The sequence below is a fragment of the Argiope bruennichi genome, chromosome 10 (assembly GCF_947563725.1).
Source record: "Argiope bruennichi chromosome 10, qqArgBrue1.1, whole genome shotgun sequence".
Classification (NCBI taxonomy): domain Eukaryota; kingdom Metazoa; phylum Arthropoda; class Arachnida; order Araneae; family Araneidae; genus Argiope; species Argiope bruennichi.
In genome coordinates, this window is record NC_079160.1 from 31,116,989 (window position 1) to 31,138,694 (window position 21,706).

Here is a 21,706-nt window from a genome sequence, read left to right on the forward strand (position 1 = left end):
ATATCGATAAATAAGTACTTCATACACAAAAAATGGCGGACTAGAAAATGAAAACGTTAAAATTAATCAATGAAATATTAAAAATAACTTTGCAAAACATGGATTTCAAGTAACAGCAAATACTGTCCTTTCGTAGTTAAACTTTTGATTTCTGGTTTCATGATTACTCTCCAAAATCATCGTATTTTCCAGAAAACCTGGATTTATTTTGATATTTTCCGAATCGCTTGAAATTTTGTATACCTTTTATTATGATTTAAAACAGAAGTCAAAATCATAACAGCGGATATCTTTTCAACAAATGACAGCTGTCTTTTACTGCAAAAACAAAGCTTATGATAATGGAACAAAATTTCATTTCAAATTTCCTGATTCTGTTATAATTATTTTTAAAAGTAAAATGTTTCAGCACCCAAAATTGTTAAGCACTTTTCGCCAGTTCTTCACTTTTTACTTTTATTTAATTATATCCCAAGTTTTCAAAAGAGTTTTAACATATTATCCTTTCACTGAAACCTTAGAGACTCATTTCCTCTTTGTATAATTTTATCATTTAATTAGATCAGAGATAAGGTTAAGGAACAGAATTACCATATCACTGATAAAATATTCAACCGAAAAACTTTATAAAAGACTTCTGGAATTTGCAATGGAATATTTTTAAGGAAAAGCCACTACTATCCTTTAATATATTCTATGCCTATTTAGGGCTTCCAAAACATATTTTTCTTTTAAATACTAAAATTTTAAGTACGGTTTTCTGTTTACAAAAATGAAGAAATTTTATTCCAAATACCAGAATTTACATAATCCGATAAAATTTCCTTCACACATATAAACTCGATATCAGCAGAACTTTTCTTCACAGAAGATTCTGAATTGTCTTCTTTCCTGTTTCTTTTTTCCCCCAAGAAACGCCTTTATTCGACGTCACTTATGAATATTCTGCATAAGTCATTGTTAAGAAAGGAGAAAATTCCCCGCCGTTTGGGGAATAAGACACACCGGGGTCTGCGGAAACGACTTGGAAAAATATTTGCACATGGATTTCCCTATGGACTTATTGAATTTTCCCCTCTATTGGGAAGGAACATTTTTCACTTGCATAAACATGGAGTATTGTAGCTTTTCGATAGGGAACTTTCCAGTCGAGTACCTAGGATTTTGTCGAGGGCTTAACTTTTCCATTTTGTCGAATTCGCTCGTGGCTCGGTTGGGACTTCCACTTTATCGTTTTCTTCTTGTTATTTCGTCATCCAAGCTGTGCTGTTGCCATGAGGCTATAAATGGTGATGGAAGTGTTTTGTTTGGGGTGTGAGACCCTCGAACTCCTTGGCAGTAGGTTCGGAATTGCTCTTCGATATTGAATAATGAAATGCTGTTCCTTTACTTTGTTAGAAACTAGCGGAAAATGTAGTTGTATTGTAGCTGGGAAGAGTTATTTTGTTTCTTTGTTATATTAGGCGCCAAGCAGGGGGTTTCTCTCAGAAGATGAGGAGGAAGAGGAAAATGTTAGTTGTTATAATCAATGTAAGAATAACATTAATAACGTATAATTTTGTTTCTTCAGTCTTACTTCTGATTGATTTTTCATTCCATTGCGTATTAGTAATATACAACGCCATTCAAAAGGAAGAAACTTTGAAATATTTATTTCTAACCAGCTGTCTTTGGCGACAGGTATTAATGCTCGCTAAATTTTTCCAATAAATATTCTATGTAAATTGATCTCTTAATTGCAAAATATTTTTAGACTTCAAATTTTGATAGCCAAATAACTAATACACTAATTGAAGATTTGCGATGTTATGTTCATTGTGCTAAATATGTCTCTAATTTTCTATCAAATATCTCCAAGTAATTCCCGTATTACTTTAAGACCAAACACTAAACCATCTGACTTAAGTTACAAATCTTTATTATCGGAAGAAAATTGGGCATTTTTTTAATCCTTTAAATGGCTAATTAGTTTGAAAATATAATTTTAAGTTCTTGAAAATGTGTATTTAAAGTTTATAAAATTGTATGTTTCGCATTCAGTTTCTAATAGTACAAATTACTTACAATATTAATGCAATATATTGATAATATTGTACGGCTTATCGATACGAAATACCGAATAACATCATGGAGATACCTTGCAAAATATTGAACTAATATGAATTGAAACTTTCATATCTGGATGAAATTTTAAGAAAACATGCAGATAAACTTGAATAATCTGCTTTAGAACAGAATATCAAAAACTGCATAAAAAATAGTTAATTTCCCATGAAGAATGCAACGTTTAATTGAAATTTTGTGAAATAGTTTTTTTAACTGCAACCACATTAAAAACTGCTGTATTAAAATAAAACAAAAAATGCACTGCAAAATATAACTATATTCCAAAGATTATATATAAATTTTCTCTGTAAATAATGTATTATATTATTTGCAGAAGAATTCATTTGAAAAACAGAGAAAAAATATCAATAACTACATTATAAATATTTAATTTTTGATACGGAATTTTTTAATTTTGTTTAGTAGGTTTTTTTTAATGCAACAACAATGAAAATTACTGTATCAAAATAAAAACAAAAAACTGCATTAAAATCTAACTATACTCCAAAGATTATATATAATTTTTCTCACTAAATATTACATCATATTATTTGTTGAAGAATTCATGTTTAAAAAATATCAATTCTAATCAATCTAGTTACAAACTAAAAGTTTGACCTTTGGTTGAAAAAAAGGAGATCATTATTTCCGTCTAAAATTACGTTTCCCATTTTTCTGATATAACCGGATACTGAAAATTGTGACAAGATGATGGCCCTTTTATCTTCGGATAAAGTTGGTTAAAACTTGATCTTGCTCGAAGTTTCAAAAAGGTGTAAAAATACCTTCATTTTTTTTCTGCAAAATGTAAAGAAACCATTTTTTCCATCGCTTTTTGCGAAAAGAAAGGAATAGAAAATACCTTCACAATTTTGAAGGATTTCTTTCCGGAACATCACTAAAATTCTTGCAAAACATTCTTTTGCCTTTTGGTATTCTTCAGAACTCCATTTCTTTCTGTTGAAAGCGAAGAAACTAAAAATAACTTTCTTTGGATCTTGTCTGAGTGCGAATTTAATTAGCTTTGTGGAGTTGTCTGTCACCTGTCTCCTATTTAATTGTTGCCATATCAGTATAAGAAATTCCTCTTTCATGTATTATCATTCAAGTGAAATGTTGTTTTCTTTTTTCGAATAGTTTGAAAAATGCAATCGCTTTTGAAAATTTCATGGCTTATATGGAGAAATTTATATATATATTTTTAAGAACTATAAACATATTTTCAGCTTGAAATTGGAATAAACTTTGGAACAATTGTTAAAAGCAGAAAATTTTCATAAAGTTTTTACTTTCTCTTCAGGTGAGTTTACACGCGGCCAGTAGACAGCGCATGCGCAGAAAGGGACTAATTTTTGTTTGTCACAATTTCATAAGATAGATTCAGGCAGTCCATGCTTGGCTTATAAATTGCCGTTTTGGAGTCCCTGAGTTTTTCTTTTTCTTTATATATCGTAATAAAATTATGGATATTTACACAAAGAAGCATGGTAAAATTTACAAAAAAACCTAAAAAAAACTCAACATACCTAAATTTGAAAAACTATGTCAAAAAATGGAAAAGAAAATGAAAAGAAAAAAATCAACCTTGCATCAGAAAAAACAGAGAGGAAAAAATGTCGAAATTAATCTATTATAAGTGATCAATTTTTTCACGCCCCTCCCCAAACAAAAACCCCGACAAATTCTACAAACGCATGCGCAGTAAGATAAAAATACAATACAGCAACATGTTGTTGTCTCATTGCCAGGAACCGAACAGCATTTTTCAGCCTTTCTACGCATGCGCTGTCTACTGTCCGAGTGTAAACCTACCGTTATATTAAAAGTACAAAAAGAAATGGTCATAAATTTGAGAGTTGAGTGTCTTTTAGTCATATAAATATTGATGAAAACAAATAAAAATCAAAAATATTTTAAAGATGATTGGCTAGTATTTTAAACAAGCATATGACATTAATTTTTTTAAGTAGCATTTAGAGAAATACAAGATTTCATATAATATTTATTGAACAGTTTGTTTTAAAAGATAAAGATGAATTTTTCATTAAGCTTTGACATTATTTCAAATCATGCTGACGTTTGTTAAGTAAAGATATACTTTGGAAGTAAGAAACATTGTAGGACTATTAAATCATCGAATCTTGTAAAGAGTTTTATAATTAAGGAAATAAATAGCTTTTGCTTTGAGTGCTTTGTCATGTTTTAAAATACAGTGATAGAGTAATTTAAAACATGACAAAGCACTCAAAGCAATGCATAATTTTCCTGAGCCTTTCAATATTTCTTTTTGACATTTCATACACGAGCTGAACATAGATGAATATTTTTTCATTTTCCTTTTTCTACAAATAACAAAAAAAAATATCTGTTAAATATATATCCAAAATGAAATATATTAACAAAGTCAAAATGCTGCTTTGCGTTTTTAAATATATTGGCACAGTATAATTACAAATAGACTTTATTTTCATAAACTCTTGAAATATAATTTTATATTTCTTTGTTAAAAATATTTTTGACTATAGTTGCCTGGTTGTTGATTAAACATTTTTAAAAATAATTTTTTTGTGAACTTCATATATGAATAGTTATAATAATCTTGAGACATTATAAAGATTTTAAAACATTATCTGAATTAGTAGAGTCTGTTTCGTCTAATAAAGTTGATGGATAAATATCGTTTTCGTGTCATATACATTTTGATATATTTGATCATTTGTCATTTATATAATATTTTTATTTTATATTTTGAGTGTTTTTCGTCATTTATATTTGATCATTTATATTTTATATTTAAAAAAATCGTTTGCAAACATTTAAAATAGTATTGGGAGATTTTATTTATTTATCCATTCATTTGACTAATATGTTAGTTTTCAATAATATTTTGTATCTGGCATTCAGAATGTTTCATGACAAATTTTGAATTTCGTGATTTTGTTTCGTCACAATTAATATTGTTTTCCAATGTAATATTTCTACTCATTTCAACGAAATATCTCGAATTGATTACAAAAGTTGTCAAATAGATTCAATTTTGCAATTTAAAAACCAGACAAAATTTTGTCGATTTCTGATTTGTTTTTTAATAATTGCACTTACTTGCGTTTAGTTTACTGTGCAGTTGTGCAATAAAATATTCAAAACATACAACTTTAGAAATTTTTAAAATATTTTACGAAAACAACTGTTGTAATACGAAATTAATGCAGTTTAAATAAAGTAATCTTAGTGGAATTTTAGCTTTTATAACTAATATTTTAAAAACATTTCATAAAAATTATTTCATTAAGTCAAGATTTCTGATAATGATAAATGAATTGAGGCATTATTTTTCTATGCACTTTTTGGTTTATGTGGTGTTTAATAAGTGTAAGAGATAGTGGAAGATTCCGCACACCTAAGCTATTTTCTAATAGTAAATTTAGTAAACAATTTTCATTGACTAATCTTTCATATTTATTAAATACGAAAAGTGCAGTTTATTCTTATTCAATTAGTTTATTTTTTACAAAAAAAAATCTAAAAATATATTTGCCTCATATTACCCCCTTTGACGGATAATATGGAACACTGAATGAGGGAATTCTGCGTTTGTGGCTTTAACTTGAAAATTTATGGATAAGAAGCAAAAGTACTATTTCTTATAAACTCTATAAACAAACTTAAATATTAATACAGTTTGATCAAATTTTGTATATTTTTGCTAAAATAAAGAAAATATTTTTTAAATAATGAACATTATTAAACGAAATTTAAACAACAAAGTTGAAACTCGCACAGCTTTCCCACCCTCTATAATCTTTAAATTCCACAGAGTAAATTGAGTAATTAAACACATTACCATCTTTATAATTTTCACAGTTTAGATTCCTGCAGCATTGAAAGCACAAGCCATTGTGGCGTTACTTATACTTTTCTGGAATTAAAAAAAAGCACAGAATTAATTCTTTCATTCCATTTTGCCCCATTTCTTCGCAAATTCGCACCTTTGTTATTCGGTTTTGTTTACATTTCAGATTCATTTTTGCATTAATTTGTATTTTAAAAAATTACTTGTGTAAAATGTTAAATAGATTTTGGTCGTTTCTTAGTTAAAATCATCTATACGGTTTTATGCGTGTCAATTTCATTTTTTTTCAATGGTATGGGAGAGTGCAGTTAAAAAATTGCATCAGTCAATCCAAATTGGTTAACTTTGTCGATTTGTTGAAATCCGTTTAATTTTTTTGGGACCAGCAAAATTGTATATTAACTTTTGGATGCTCACAAAATAAGCTAGTTAAATTCAGATCGCGTTCCGTGAGTTGCTTTACAAAAAACAGAAAAAATTAGGTTTCTTCTAAAATGAATTTCCTAAAAACTAAACTGTAGAAATTTGCCTTAACCCTTTCTAGGGCCGTGGGAAGTATGCTTCCCACCAAATTTATCAATCTTTGTATGAAATTATGTAGGTTGGTATAAGTTCTGACACATTTTTTTAGTAAGTCAGAAACTTAGATGTTTCAGTTCTTTATCTGAGACAAAATGATGTGTCTTGATTTGTTCCTTAATTATTAATTAACCAAATGAATTAATGAATCAAATTCAATTTATCTAATAAGCTAAATGAATCCTTTTTCTTATTTTAATTTCTAGCCTCAAAATATTTTAACATAATATGACTAGGAAAAAATGGCCCTTTAAAGGGTTAAATAAAGGGAATTCAAGAATCTCAAATCTCTTCCTCTTTTTTTCTGATTCTTTGGCCAATTTATAAAACAGTTTCATTCGCTGTTTTCATTTGAGCCTGTCTCCATGATCTCTTATTATTACTTCGTGTATAATTTCGATATATATATATATATATATATATATATATATATATATATATGCTAAAACATTACTCTCGGCAAGCTGCAAGGCAAAGGTACATTCCTTTACATCTAAATTTTTATCTGGCAATATAAATTGCTGATGATAGAAACAGTTAATATTAGGGTTAACAGTCAAATCACTTTTCATCCCTTAAGTTCTAAAATATTTCAGTTATCGAAGCAATGTTAATACAAAAATGGTTCATCTTAATAAGGCACTAATTTGGAATTAGATTTATTTCTCTGTCATCAATATGAAGGAAGTTATAGCGAAATGAAAATTTCAACCTCCCACCATTTCCATAACCTTTGAGCTAGATAGCCCATTTATGAACACATCCGAGGTGTCTACATATTCTCCTAACATATTCCAAGCTGGTTAAATTCCAAACGAAATTACTACAGTTATCTTGGTCACAAGATAACATGGGCAAAGTTTTATACACACACACACACACACATATATATATATATAATATAGAAGTAATTATATGTTTTGATACAGGAAAATTCCGTCCTCTAGTTATAATATTGCGTATAATTACCTCACATGAAATTTATTCATTCAACAGATATTATTCCGGTTAATTTTCGCTTTACTGACTCAAAAATTTACTAAATCCACTGAAATAAGTCATTCATTACAATAGGTCATCCTGATCTGGCCGGCCTTACGATTCTGATTCTTACAATATTCGGAGATTCAATAGTTTTTATTGCTTTGAAAAAGATTCTTACCTTAAAAACTGGACACCCGAAATTATACGGAAAACAGCAATTTCTGTGAATATTGTAATAAAAAAAATAAATTAGAAGGCGAAGAATTGTTCATTGTATAGTATTATCTTGCTCTTTCTTAATTTTGTATAGGTGAAAGCGGGAGAAGGAGTCGGTAATTCCGATGAGTGGGCAATTCCGCATAACTTATTAGGCAAAAAATACCTACTTTCACTTCATACATGTTGGTTGCACTTAATAAATGTTGAAAGTTTGTAGTGAAAAATCATTATCTTTAACTCTCTTCGGCCACTGAATTTCTACACTTTCTTCTAATTTGATTTCTGCAAAACAGTTTCGTCTTGCTTTAAACCAATAGCAACACTCTAATGAAGAAATTGAGTATTCGATAAGGCTTAGGATTATTAGAACTGGCTCAATAATTATGTATTAAAATAGAAATCTTCCTCGTAAATGAAACGAGAAAAAGTCATTCCAAATATTACGCAACTAATTATCCATGAGACATTGAAAGCCAAAAAATGTAAAACTAACTAATAAGAAATGCCTATATTTAAAGAAATTTATATTTATGGTCCTATCGTAAATAAAATCTATGCTTTCAAAAAAATCGAAATTAGATTAACCAGCTTCTTAATTTCCAGAATTAGATTCAACTTAATTCAATCTTATGAACTTTTGTTACCTAAAATACATGCTTATGATTAAATTATCTACATTCAATGCTGGGTTATTTCTCTACAGCCAGGTTTCATATAATAAAAATCGCAGCCTTGATTGGTCTCAAGGAGAATATTAGTCAGATAAATTTAATCTGGATTTCTTAGTTGTATAAATAAATATCTGGCATCTTCATTTTTAACTCCATTGATTCTTCTTGTTCTGAATTGAATTCTGATTGTTCATATAATGAATTCTGATTGTTCTTGAGCAATAGTTTTTCTATTGCCGGATAAATGTTTTAGTGTTAAAGATTAAAATTGTTAGGAACCTGTGATGCTGCTTCCCAGCATAGTTGGTTCCATAGGAGATCCCAGAGCTTGGCGACAAACTTTGCGACCATTTGGCGACTTTGGTGCCTAAATAGATTATACCCGAAACATCGAGAATTTTCCCGATCCGTCCAGTAGGAACCGAGTTACGCCTCGAACGTTCCTGATTGGTTGAGAGGCTTCTAGCCCCGCCTCCTGAGACCTATAAAAGGAAGCAGCCACAGCTGCCGGGCAGTCGTGAACCGACGGTGAATTGAGTTGCGAACCAGTGTAGTCGAAGAGTAGTCGGAAGCGAAAGAGTAGTCGTCGTGGTGAACCAGATCGGAGTCGTAGTCGTGGACCAGTGGAGTCGTCGTCGGAATCGACAGTAAAGAACTGGCCTTCCATAGCAAAGCGGAGCAGCGACGGAGTGAAGCTAGTGCTGAACTAAGCTGTGCGCTACTGTCTGCAGTAGAGTCTGTTGTATGCTGCTGTTTATGCTGTTTTGTATGCTGCTGTGTACGCTGTTCTATGCTGCACGTCTCGCCTGAAGATAATCGTCTTTTGTTCTGTATACAGTTGTCGTCTTTGTGCTGTCCTGTGTGTCTTCGTGTAAATAAACGTCGTTGTTTTATTTTCTACTGATTGAGGTGATTGAGCGTTCTTCACACCATATAACTTCCAGTATCCAAACGAACCCCCGATAAATTTTGCAACGATATTATGCAGAAAGACAATATCATCTCTATTAATGATTGTGTGTGCGTGTGCGTGTAATCAACTTTTAATGAAGAAAAAGGAAAATTGACATACTTATACTTAGGAGGATAAAAATGCAGGTTATTTTTTATGATTTTAATAACATTTTAAGCAAAATATTGACATTGTTTTGAATAGCTTCCAAACTCCTTATTGTCAAGACTAATAATTACACCATTTTGGAATTTAAAAATTTGTATTTTTAATGATGCTAATTTTCACTTGCACTGAAAATTGCTCCTGAATTTTGACATTTTATTTGAAATTATTATTATTTGCTTTATTTTCCACAATGTATTGTTGCAATGAAATTTTAACCGTTTCCATTGCGTGATTTATTCAATTCTTTTTAACTTAAAGAATAAAGTTAATGAAGAATCATAAGGTGGATTCATAATGTCGCAAAAGACAACGTCCATTATAAAGGCTGATGCTTGCGCTAAACAGATCATGTATGAAACTGCTAAAATTACCGATATTTAACTAGTTTTTTTTTTCTTTGCGGGGAGGGAGGGGTTCTTAAAAATATTTTGATAAAATCATGATAATGAAATTATACATAAACCAGGAATAATTATATTGAATTAAACACAATCAGTATTCCCAGAGGACTATCAAAAGCGGCTATAACATAATATAAATCTTAAAATGTTCATGTAAAATAGGTAATATTAAATAAACGTAACTGCTTTTCAGTGAGTTGGCGTACTACTTTTTCTTTTCTCTCCTTCACAAATTACTATTATTAATGCCTATAATGTCACAGATTGTTACTAATATATCCTATATTACTAATAATAAACTGGTTGAATAATCTATTTCATTTCTCCAATTCAATAAATGCCTTAAGTCCTTCAAAACTACTGCTGGAAATGCTAACTGCATTTCCATGTCGCAATAAAGATTTGTTCGATTTAAATTGCTCCTCGTGAATGCGAAGAAAATCCATTAGAAAAGAGTTCGAAAACAGGGGGAGGTCTGTCTATCTGTCTTTTTCATTCGGCTTTGAAGAATTTCTGGGAAGGTGTCTTTCCAAGTAATTGCAAACTCTTGTACATTTCCTTGAATAGATTGAGAGCTTTTATTTGGAGCAAATAATTTAGTAGGTGACGAGACTTGGCATTTAAATGGAATTATCGACATCTTAAGTGTCGAACCCACAAACACGCATGGCATTTTGTTATTGACAATACACAAGAGAGTGTTTGAATGTGCAGGCAATTATCTCGTTAATTTAATTGGATATTCCTTTTCCGTGAAATTAGTTCTCGGATTCCAACAAAATGAGATTATTGAAAACGTCGACAATCAAATATAAATCAATTAAAAATTATTACTAAGCCATTTTCAAAATTTCTGAAAATTGTTCTAAATAGTTTAAAAATAATAGTTAAAAATTGAAAATTATCCAGAGTAATTCAAAGCTTTAAACAATAATTTAAAACCGAAAATAATTCAAAATAATCACACGTAGTCACTGGTAGTTCCGAAAAGCATCAAAACTTTTGAAATATGTCTCAAATGTAAAAATATTATATCATTGCCAATAGAATAAGCTAAGATTATCAAGTGACCGATTTGTGAAATCCAGTTTCATCCACTCATAACTCATAATTATAGGCATGCAAAATTTTCCGTCGCAGAAAAGTCGAATTGGAAAAATACAAAAATACAAAGTTTTAAAGCAGAATCTTTCTAAAATTAATTATTGTTAAGCAATTATTATTAAGCAATCTGGTGTAAAATGTTTTGCAGTTGGTGTTTTATTAGGCAAATTACATAAATTTAGATGCAGTTTTTATGCAGTTAGGTAAAATACAAAATGATTAACCCTTTGACTGCACATTTATTTGAAACAAATTTTTTATTTGAAGTGCATTTAATTTTTTGAACATGTGAAGGCAGAAGTTTTTGCGTAAGAATTCATTTATTTCTTATTATTCAGAATATATACTTCTTCATGATATTGAGATAACTTAAGCTAAATAGAATTACAAAAGAAAAATGGAAAAATAAATTCAAACAAATTTGGAACGTTCTGATAAGTCAAATATACCTAAATTGTTAAATTAGTAGTTGATTTCTGCCTGTATAACTACAGTAATTTTGTTTATAATATGCTATAAACAGAATAAATGAAGATCAATTTTTATGACAATTTAATGAACCGTTTATATGTATAATATTTACTAAAACACATTTTATATTTTGTCATTTATTTCAGCTATAAAGAGCGTTGATGAGAATTTTTACCCTTAATTTTATATTAATTAAATTTTGTTCGTTTACCAAAAAAAATTAAAATATTTTATTTCAAATTGTATCTTTTTCTGCAGTCTCAGGCGGATTTTTTGATTAAAAAAGATAATGTCCTCTTTATTCGATTTATTGCAATTTCAGGAACGCATTTTATACGTATTTAAGCTTTTATTTTTCTTTCTAAAAGTAGATCGACAAAAAATGTCGTTTGTTTGATATACATTCTCTAGAACAAAAGAATATTAAACGTTTTCCTCTCAAAACATATTTTATTTATTCCTAACTCGGCATTTTATCCTGGTGACACTGAAAATATACCTCGGGTTTACGTGACGAAATATATTTTGTCTTTGCTTGAAAACTAATGAAAAACATTCGGGAACTATTTTTTCCCTTCAAACTTTTGCGTGATATTGTGCTCAAAAAAGCAAACAGAAAGTGTGTTTATTTTCGTAAAGGCTTTCACCACCTTTTATTTACTGGAGTTTCATACCATTTACGGAGATTCTACCCTCGAAATATATTATGTTTTGGAGGTAAATAATCGTCTGGCAAAAGTGGAGCGTTATGAAAATAAATGGCTTTCAAGAAGGAAAAAAAAAAAACTATAAGCAGACGATGTGAAATTACGAAGAATATGCATTAACTTGATGAAACCCTCATCACCATTTTTTTCTCTTCCGTTTAATGTTTTTTTATTATTCTTTCTTGTTATTATTATTATTATTATGATTATTATTTTATGTTCATCTACGGTGTATTCCAGTTCTCGAATTTTATGAGGTAATATATTTTTATTTTTTTTAATGTCTAGCATTCTTGCCATAATGAATTAAAACTTTTTGAATTAATTTAATTGTTTTAAGAACTCTACATCGTAGAATTATATTTGAATAAATTGTGCAGAATTAGATTTTTCTCCAAACAAATACAACGAAACCAAAGCAAGTTTCCAGTTTATGAATTAAATAATAATTTCTTCCCTTCTTTATATCCTTTTTGATAGTTGGGTTGGCCTAATTGTAAGATAACTATATCAGGACTAGAGGTCTCCAGGTTTAAAAGAGGTCACGGTGACCTAGTGATAGGGTTTTGGCTTCGGAATCGGAGAGTTTCAGGTTCGAGACCCGATTCCATCAAAGAACAGTCGTGTAAATGGGTCTAGTACACGTTAAATCTGTCGAGACCAAACGTCCTCCCGCCGCTGGTGTGGTGTGGAAGTTTGGAGAGAGTTTGCTAGCCCAGGTGTTATCCTCGTCATCTGACTGCGGCTCAGAATTGCGAGGTCCGTCCCAAATTATCCCTAGTGTTGCTTTTAAAACAGGTCGTTAATATAACTAAATTAGACCAGGTTTCAAAACTAATTAATTAAAAGAACTGTGTGTGAGAGAGGTTCTGATACATGTTAAATCCATTAAAATCGTATGTCCACTCATTTGTGTGGAGCAGAAATTTGGAGATAATATTGACTAAGGTGTTATGTAATGAAGATTCAAATTTACGTATTCGTTCCTTTGCGCTTAAATATAATTACATTAAAATTGGTTAACTAAAATTTCTTCCGTTTGTTACATCGCATGATTTTTGAATATTTGCATTTGCTATAAGTTCAAGCAATCTATTTTTAGCAACTTAAACTTTTTTGAGAAAAATGGCCGATTCTGCAGCAGAATTTTCATGTTAGCTGGTATAGTGCGTGTTAAATCCGCTGGGAGCCGAATGTTCTCCTATCCGAGTTGTGAAGGGCCAACTCAGGCTCTGTCCTCATCATTTGACTGCAGTTCAAAATTAAGAGCCCCCCCCCCCCAAGATCGCCTTAATGTTGCTTCAAAACAGAACATTAATATAGTTAAACTAAACTCACCTATGTCAGATTTTGAACCTAATAAATGTAAACATATTTGAGCAGACACTTTTGAAATTTTAGAACTTCGATTTATTTCATCACGGGAGACATATTATGTACAAGGAAGAAGTGATAGCCAAAAGGCGCTTCAGTCTCTGTCGTGACACGGAAGTAAAAGAGCAATAGAGAGCTAAATTCTCCCTTCAGTTGTTTTTACAATGAGATTTTGATAAGAATTTCTTTGACACGTGTCGATTTAGGAAGGGAAATTTAGTTATCTTTAAAAGAATGTGCTAAGTATTAAGGATTTTTGCTCCATCACTCGGAGCGTGAAGCAAAATTCAAACGAGGCCAACTGCTGCGCGCAATGAAAGTCATTCCTACTTCAGGAAGATCACGTGTCCGTAATGGGACAATGGCACAATGGCAAATAGTTGCCCTGATGTGACAACCGTTTGCCATTGCACCGTTAGTATCACGTGATGTTCCCTTAGTAGGAGTGGCCTTCCATTGCGTGCAATAGTTGGCCTCGTGTGAACGCTATTTGAGAAAATGCAGAAGTAAGCAGTTTTATAGAGCACATGTAGGATTAATTAAATAAAAAAGTAAGAATTGGATCAGGAAATAAAAGAACATTTTAGAATGAAGTTAATATGTGCGAAATTAAGATAAAAATTAGGAAACTAATTAAAATTTTAATTAAGAGATATCATTACATCCATATTCGGGAAAAGTTCAAATTTCATATTCTCAGTATTACAGTATCAAATGTTTCATATTATATCCATATTATCATTAAGTCCAGGAGAATAGAGAACACACACTCTGCTTCCACAAAAGTATACGTACATGTGTTTTATAAATTCTATGATAAAATTCACTGTCCATTCAATCCATTGAAATGTTGATCTTCTCCTTAACAATTTATTTACTTTTATTGCTAATGATAAAACACCATTTAAACTATTAATTAAACTAACAAAGCTTAATCAAATGAACGGATTCGAATTAATTACCGTTAATTTTACATTCTTACATTGATTTAATTACCGACCAAACTGAATAATTAATAATAATTTTTTTCCGAATAGTTTACTCTAATAAATAAAACACCATACAGACTTGATCGACACACACGTAGATCCCTTCTTTTCTACAATCCTATTGTGAAAAAAACGAACAAAAAAAAAACTTCAACGTCTTTTCCTGTTTATAAATTCCCGAGTGACGCATGTCCGAAGAGCCAACGTTTACTGTACCTTTACTTCCTCATCTATATTTCAAGACATCTGCTTCGAAGGGATCCCACCGCTGGATATATGCATCAACTGTTTATTATTCATCAACGTTCGTTTCGTTCGAATTTGTTGTTCTTTTTCCTGCCCCTGCGTTCGTTCCGTGAAGTATCTGGAAAAGATAATGCCTTTAAGGTACAAGTTATGGGCTTTTCTTTGTGCGGTTCCATTTTTGTGTATCTACGTGTGTTAACTTGATTCTTTTTCCTTGAGTTTACATAAGAAATTCAGTTTAGTAGGACAAAAGATATTTTTTTTGGGGGGGGGGAGGGAGGGAGATTGAGGTTAAATTTTGATACGCTAAAAATGGAAGAAAAAAAGAAAAGATAACATACATTTGTTGATAAGCATTTTATGCAAATGTAAATTCAAAAATATTTTTAAAATGTTCTACGTCCTATACAATCCTCTATGCAACCGATATTAAGATAAATCTAATTACGTGAGTATAATTTTTCATAATTTAATCACTGAATTAAAAAAAATTCGTAAAAAATAATTTTACTAAATAAAATAACTATTTATATGGATATTTTCTATACTACAAAGACTTCCTTTGTGCATGGCAGCAGCAAAAAGTTATTTCGGTTTATTTTATTTATTTTCACTTGTTTCATGGCAGTAAAGATGGAATTGTCAATTCCAGTTTTCATTAAATTTCTATTTGCGCTATGATTTTGAATTTTTTTACCTTTTGGTATCCTTGATGAAAGTACATTATTTTATAGGTATAATCGGTTAATTAACATCATATTCTTCATCAAAAATTACTTAATTGCAATGCTTTGAGGATAAAATATTGTTCTAAAAACGAGGCTTTTCTTAGTGTGAAATGAAACGGGTGTTTCATAAAATTTCCTAATTGAGTGGACCAATGAAACATAGAAAAATGGATGAATTATGAATGATGAATGGATGAATTTTTAATGTGGCTTCCTAGTGCATTTAGTCTCAATAACGAAGACAATTTCACGAAAGCTCTGATGGATATTCAAAGAATGCTGAGACAATGACTCTCGGTTTTAGTGCCTATTTGACCACTTTCTAATAGATTTAACGAGGAAGTTGAAGATCCCAGAAACTACAAGAATCATGGCGATAACTCCATTCAGATTAGAGATATGTTGATCCTTCTAGAAGCTTCTATACCCTGTCTCAGCAGCTATAAAAAGATGAGAATAAATGAGAGTAGCAGACTAGTCGAGAGGCGTAAATAATCGTGTGGAGTCACTCTCCTGCATGTTCTCTCTGAGCGCTTTCTGCTGTTATGATTATGTATTATCTATTTGTAGCTTGTAGCTACTTACACCAAATATTGATTTAGTGCACACTTCGGCTGTAAGTTTGTCTATGTTTCCATGTAAAATAAAAAAGCTTATTTGTTTTTGAGCGTATTGGAATTTTTACTGTGCAACACAAGGATGGATATTTGGAAAATTTCCGTAAAAGTATAGAGTTTGAAAGACTTCTTAAAAATGTTAAGGCTGCTAAAGGTAAAATGTCAATTCCATCTTGCTTCATATATCCTTTAAAAAGTAGTGTGTGTATGTGTGTGTGTGTGTGTGTGTGTTTATATTTTCTTAATTAAGTTTTAATACATTATGCATAATTATCAATGGAAAATGCAATTTCTTCGATATTTTTTTAATTCAATTCTTAACGAATTTTGATTAAATTAATAGCAAAAAATTAATTAAATTCTTTTATCTTTTTTCCAAAATTACTTATAAGATTTCATAATATTATATTTTTATCATTTATCTCTAAGATGGTTTAGATTCCGTATGATTATATATTTTAAATAGTTAAAGCTACAGTTTTTATAGTAGAATATTTTGTCATTAGGCGGCTGTTGCTTTCCTGCTACAAAAATTTCCTTTCTTCGAACTCATAATGCAATTTGTTTTGAAAATGTCATATTTAATAATACGTGACTGAAACATAATTTCAAAAGCTTTTAACATTTATTTTTCATTTTCTGGCTTTTCTGTAAATGTCAGTTCCTAATCTTTTTTCGCCAAATTAGCATTTAATTGTTTAAGAACACTGTTTTCGCCGTTTGGACTTTTTCGATTATTTAATTATCACATGTTTCTGCGTTCTGTAACTAATGGCTTTTATATAACTTTAAAAAAAAAGAGAAATAACAGAATACAATATTTAATCAAATCTTTTATTATCACATTGTACAAAAATAGTGCTGCAAGATTTTCTATAATGTTAATGCGTAATATTTTTTTTTTAATTCGATGAATAAATATGGTGAACAGTTTGTTCGAATAATAAATTCGATATAAAATCGATAACGAACAACATAAACGATAACGATAGCACAATATAAAATCGATAACGAACCTCGTCAGACGAAGAGATATGAATGGAGATTGATTATAAGAAATATGAACAATTGTAAATTTTTTTTAAAACTAAATTCGAACTGTAGCGGATTTGAAATTTTTCTACGCTGGTTGATACATATTTCCTGAATTTTTGTCAGTACTTCTCCGAATTTTTTATTTAAAAGAATTGATAGATTTATAAAGCCTAAAAGATACTGAAATGCATAACAAAAAGTATATATTAGCATATATGAGAAAATATGTTACGAACTTAAAATATTGTTTAAAAATTCTGTATATAGACTGTTAAGAGAGTTTCAAAGTAAAAAAAAGACATACAGAAATGAAATATATGGATGGTAACTTATGTAATGTTTCTACCTTTTTTAAAAAAATAAATTCTACATTTAACTGGTTAAGTCCCTGAAATCCCCCTTTTAGGTAGATTCCTATAGGAAGACTACCTATTGCAATGACTTTCATTATAAGACTTCGGAAAAATTTCTTTGCCAATCATAGTCTTTTGAATCCCAAACCACCCTTCGTTCAAAATTTATATCATATAATATGCCTATAACGCTTTTCCCATGTTATGTTGTGAACATAACACTAGTAATTTTGTTTGGATTTTGATTGGCTTGGAATATGTTGTCAGAAATATAAAAAACTCGGACGAATTCGTAAATGGTTCATCTAGCTCAAAGGGGTTGGAAATGGTGGAGAGGTCGAAATTTTCATTTTGCTATTACTTTCTTAATATTTAAGATAGAAAAATTAATCAAATTAGCCAGATTTGATTAACTAGCCCATTAAGACGAACAACTTTTGTATTTAAAGTTTTCGATTACTGCAATATCTGCCAGGTAAGCGACTGAAAAGTGGTTTTCAAGCCCTCATTTTGACTGTTTCTAACATCAATACTTTATGTTGCCAGATAGTAACTTAAACGTAAAGGAATCTATCTTCGACTTCCAGCTTGCAGAGAGGAATTTTTTTTTTATATATTTTTAAAATCAAATCGGATGCTAAACGAATGGTTGCATTGTAAATTTTACAAAAATTCATAATAAATTGAAGATTTCAATTTTAGTAGATAAAATATTACACATCGTCTGCTCCAAATGACCTGTAATGACGTGTATACACTTTGAATATACTTAACTATTTAAATAGTGCACGAGAATTTTGGAAAATAATTATATATTCTATTTACACATACACAAGAAGGAATGAAACACATTTATGAATTTAGCACTATGCATCGAACGAAGAAACATCTTGCAAGATAATAAGTTGAGGAAGTGCGCTTGACAATCGCTACCTCCCTCCGGTGGGAAGACACTCATGTCTCCCTTGTTTAAAAAGATTCAAATTTTCGCAGCTTGAAAATGCGCCAGCAGTCTTCTCAACCACCATTAACTGTAACCAGACATCACAATGCCAACCAAGTGATGCAAAGAAAATAAAGATATACTAAGCTGATAATGTATAAAACCAGCGGAAGTGGTCTCCTAAAAACTTTCTCGCTTACTTTCTAATAAAGGTGTAGTCTCAGGAAATCCTTACATGGCCATTGGCGCACAATGGTTACGAAATATTAAGCTTTGGCTTTAATTTAGCATTTTTAATGAATCTATCGTGTCATTCCTGGGGATTTATTTGGCGACTAAGTCCTCATATGTGGTTAATAACATCCAAAAATCTAATATGGATTTTAGATTTTAGTTTAGTTTATTTTAGTTTAGTTATATTAACGTCCCGTTGTAAAGCAACACTAGGGCTATTTGGGGATGGACCTCGTCATTTTGAACCACGGTCAGAGGACGAGGAACGACACCTGAGCTGGCACCCCCTCTCCACACACACCACACCAGCGGTAGGACGTTTGGCTCTGACTAAACATGCAAAATACCCTCTTACATGATGGTTCTTCGGTGGAATCGGGTCTTGAACCTGAAACCCTAAGGTTCACGAGCCGAGATCTTACCACCAGGCCACTGCTGCCCCCTGTATTTTAGATGCTTTTTTCTCTATCGATTGAAACAAAAATTTGTTAAAAAGCTATACTTGTAGTCACAAAATCTAATACCAAATTTAATATACTTTGGCGCTTTGCGTTTTTCAGTTATTGCATTTACATGTTTTCTGAATGTGCAGACAGACAGACAATCAATCGTAGTTGGATTTGGCTCAAAATTTGTCAGATGTCTAAACAATAGATTTTAAATGTGTGTGCCGAATTTTATTTATCTACCTCATTTCGTTTGGTAATTATCGTGTTAACTTATATTCGACCAGACGGACAGACAGACTATATCTGAATGGATTTTGTTCAAAATTTGACAGAAAAAAACAGATGTGGTATAAAGACAGTATACAAAATTTCATCCGTATAAAGCAAAGCGTTTTTAAGTTATCGTTGTCAAAGACTGACAGACAGGCGAACATTTTCTAAAAATGTGTTTTTCGGACTCGGAGATGTCTAAAATGTAGAGATTCGTATAATTTTTTTAATAATTATTATAATTTTTTTAATAATACAGCTGGTTTCCAATAACCAAATTTTTATTTTATTTCCTTTATTGATACATTATTTATTTATCTTATTTCAAAATAAAACTAGTAATAACTAATGTAGATGCCTTTATTTATTTATTTATTTTTCCAGATATGTTATCTATTGTGGTTTCCTTTTAAAATATCTTACGTTTGTTTCACAATTTATGTGATATATTCATTCAAATTTATAATAAATGTCAAAAAGATATAATAAGCGTAGCAAATGCAAAGTTAAAAAATAATTACAAACAAAATTCTATTTTATAAATATATATCAGCTATAATATCTACAAAGTAAATGACGAACACTTGATCTTTATTTTTCAAATAGTGTCAAACTATTCAAAAATTTTCGTATTTCTTTTCTTTCATTATTCATTGTACAAAGAAAGATAATTCGCCAACTAACTGTTTTTCTTTATGATCAAAAACTTTTAAACAGAAAAAGAATTAATATCTTTATAATAAAATGACAGATAATACTACTGAGTGCTTTTTTTGCTTGGATACTTATAAAATACATTATTGAAACGAATCCTTCGAATCGCTTTGAACTATCATTCCACAGATCTAATGTTCCTACAATAACTGTTTTGATGGTTACCTTGAATTTTAATGAATGATAATCGATACAGACTAGTTGTTGAAAAAATCGATAGAGTAATCGTCTTCTGTTGATAAAGTAAAAATTCTTGAAAAAAATACGTTTTTTTTGTCTAATTTATGAAAAGAGCGTTTTTGATATTGATGATAAATTAAAATTATCGCTAAAAATATCGATAATTTAATTTGTTTAAGAGCATTATTTTGTTATTATTTTTGTTATGTCCGATATTTTCAAACCAGATTTTTTTTTTAATCTTATTCTGTTGGAGTATGAAATCGATTCTTAACAATGCATAATTAATGGCTCTCAAAATTTAACGGTAACTGCTTTCATAAATCGTTTGCATTTATTATTATTTTTTATTTTTATCCTCATTTTTCAATGATAAAACAGTGAATGAATTTGAATGCGATTTTTCTTTAAATTCGATATTTTTTTAAATATTTTTTTTATTGTTGGATAAATAAATATGTATTTATTAAAATAAGAATCACTCGAAATCGGAATGGATATTTCGAATTTTCTTTAGAAAAATAATTGGTTCACAATTAAAATAACAAAAATTAGAGAATTGCTTTTTGAATTTGAGCACACTACTTAAATCAGAACAAGAAATGTGGGCGAAAAACGAAATGACAGACTTTTATTGCTCTATTTAATTAAAGAATTATAGATTTGAGGTATCAAATTATGCTAATAAATATATTCAAAAATATTTTTTCATAGCAGCATTTTAATAATAGTTCCTGCACTATATATGCGAAAATAATTTAAATTGCGCTATTTATTGAAGGATATCAGATTTACAAGGGTGACAAAAGCATAAAAATGAAGAATTATGTTTTGAAATAAATTTGTCTGGAATTTATTTGAACTAAAAAACTAAAGTGAAAAATGTCATTCCATATTTATTTAAAGTACAAACCATAAAGTTGACTAAAATAAAATTTGATGATTTGATTACAATCTTTTAAACTGAAAAATTATTTTAAATCGTTTTCTATAATTTGTTAAATTTATCCTCTGCAAATTCGATGAATTTAGAATTTCTATGTTAATTATTGTGTGGCAACAAAAATGAAATTTATACCACTTTCAAAATTAGCTAAATATACATCAGTTTTCTTTTTTTTTAAATAAGTTGTTTTTACGTTCTGCTTTTTTTTTTGTTTATTATATACTATTAAAACATTATGACGATGACTGGTCGTTTTGCATTACATAATTATTATTTTTATTTATAGTAATTTCATAAGTCCTTTTCTAAAGATAAAATCACTTCAGTCAAAATGTATTCAAATAAATCTTCAGCAAATAAAATTTAATCCAGGATTATCACCATATGGCGAAGCTTTTAGGCTGTGTTGTAAA

The 21,706-nt window shown here is 29.8% G+C and overlaps 1 protein-coding gene across 1 annotated transcript in view; it reads left to right on the forward strand.

The window, feature by feature from the left end:
* Nucleotides 1-21,706, forward strand: part of LOC129987827 (dual specificity calcium/calmodulin-dependent 3',5'-cyclic nucleotide phosphodiesterase 1-like) — a 324,248-nt gene that overhangs the window by 220,827 nt on the left and 81,715 nt on the right. The window lies entirely within an intron of this gene.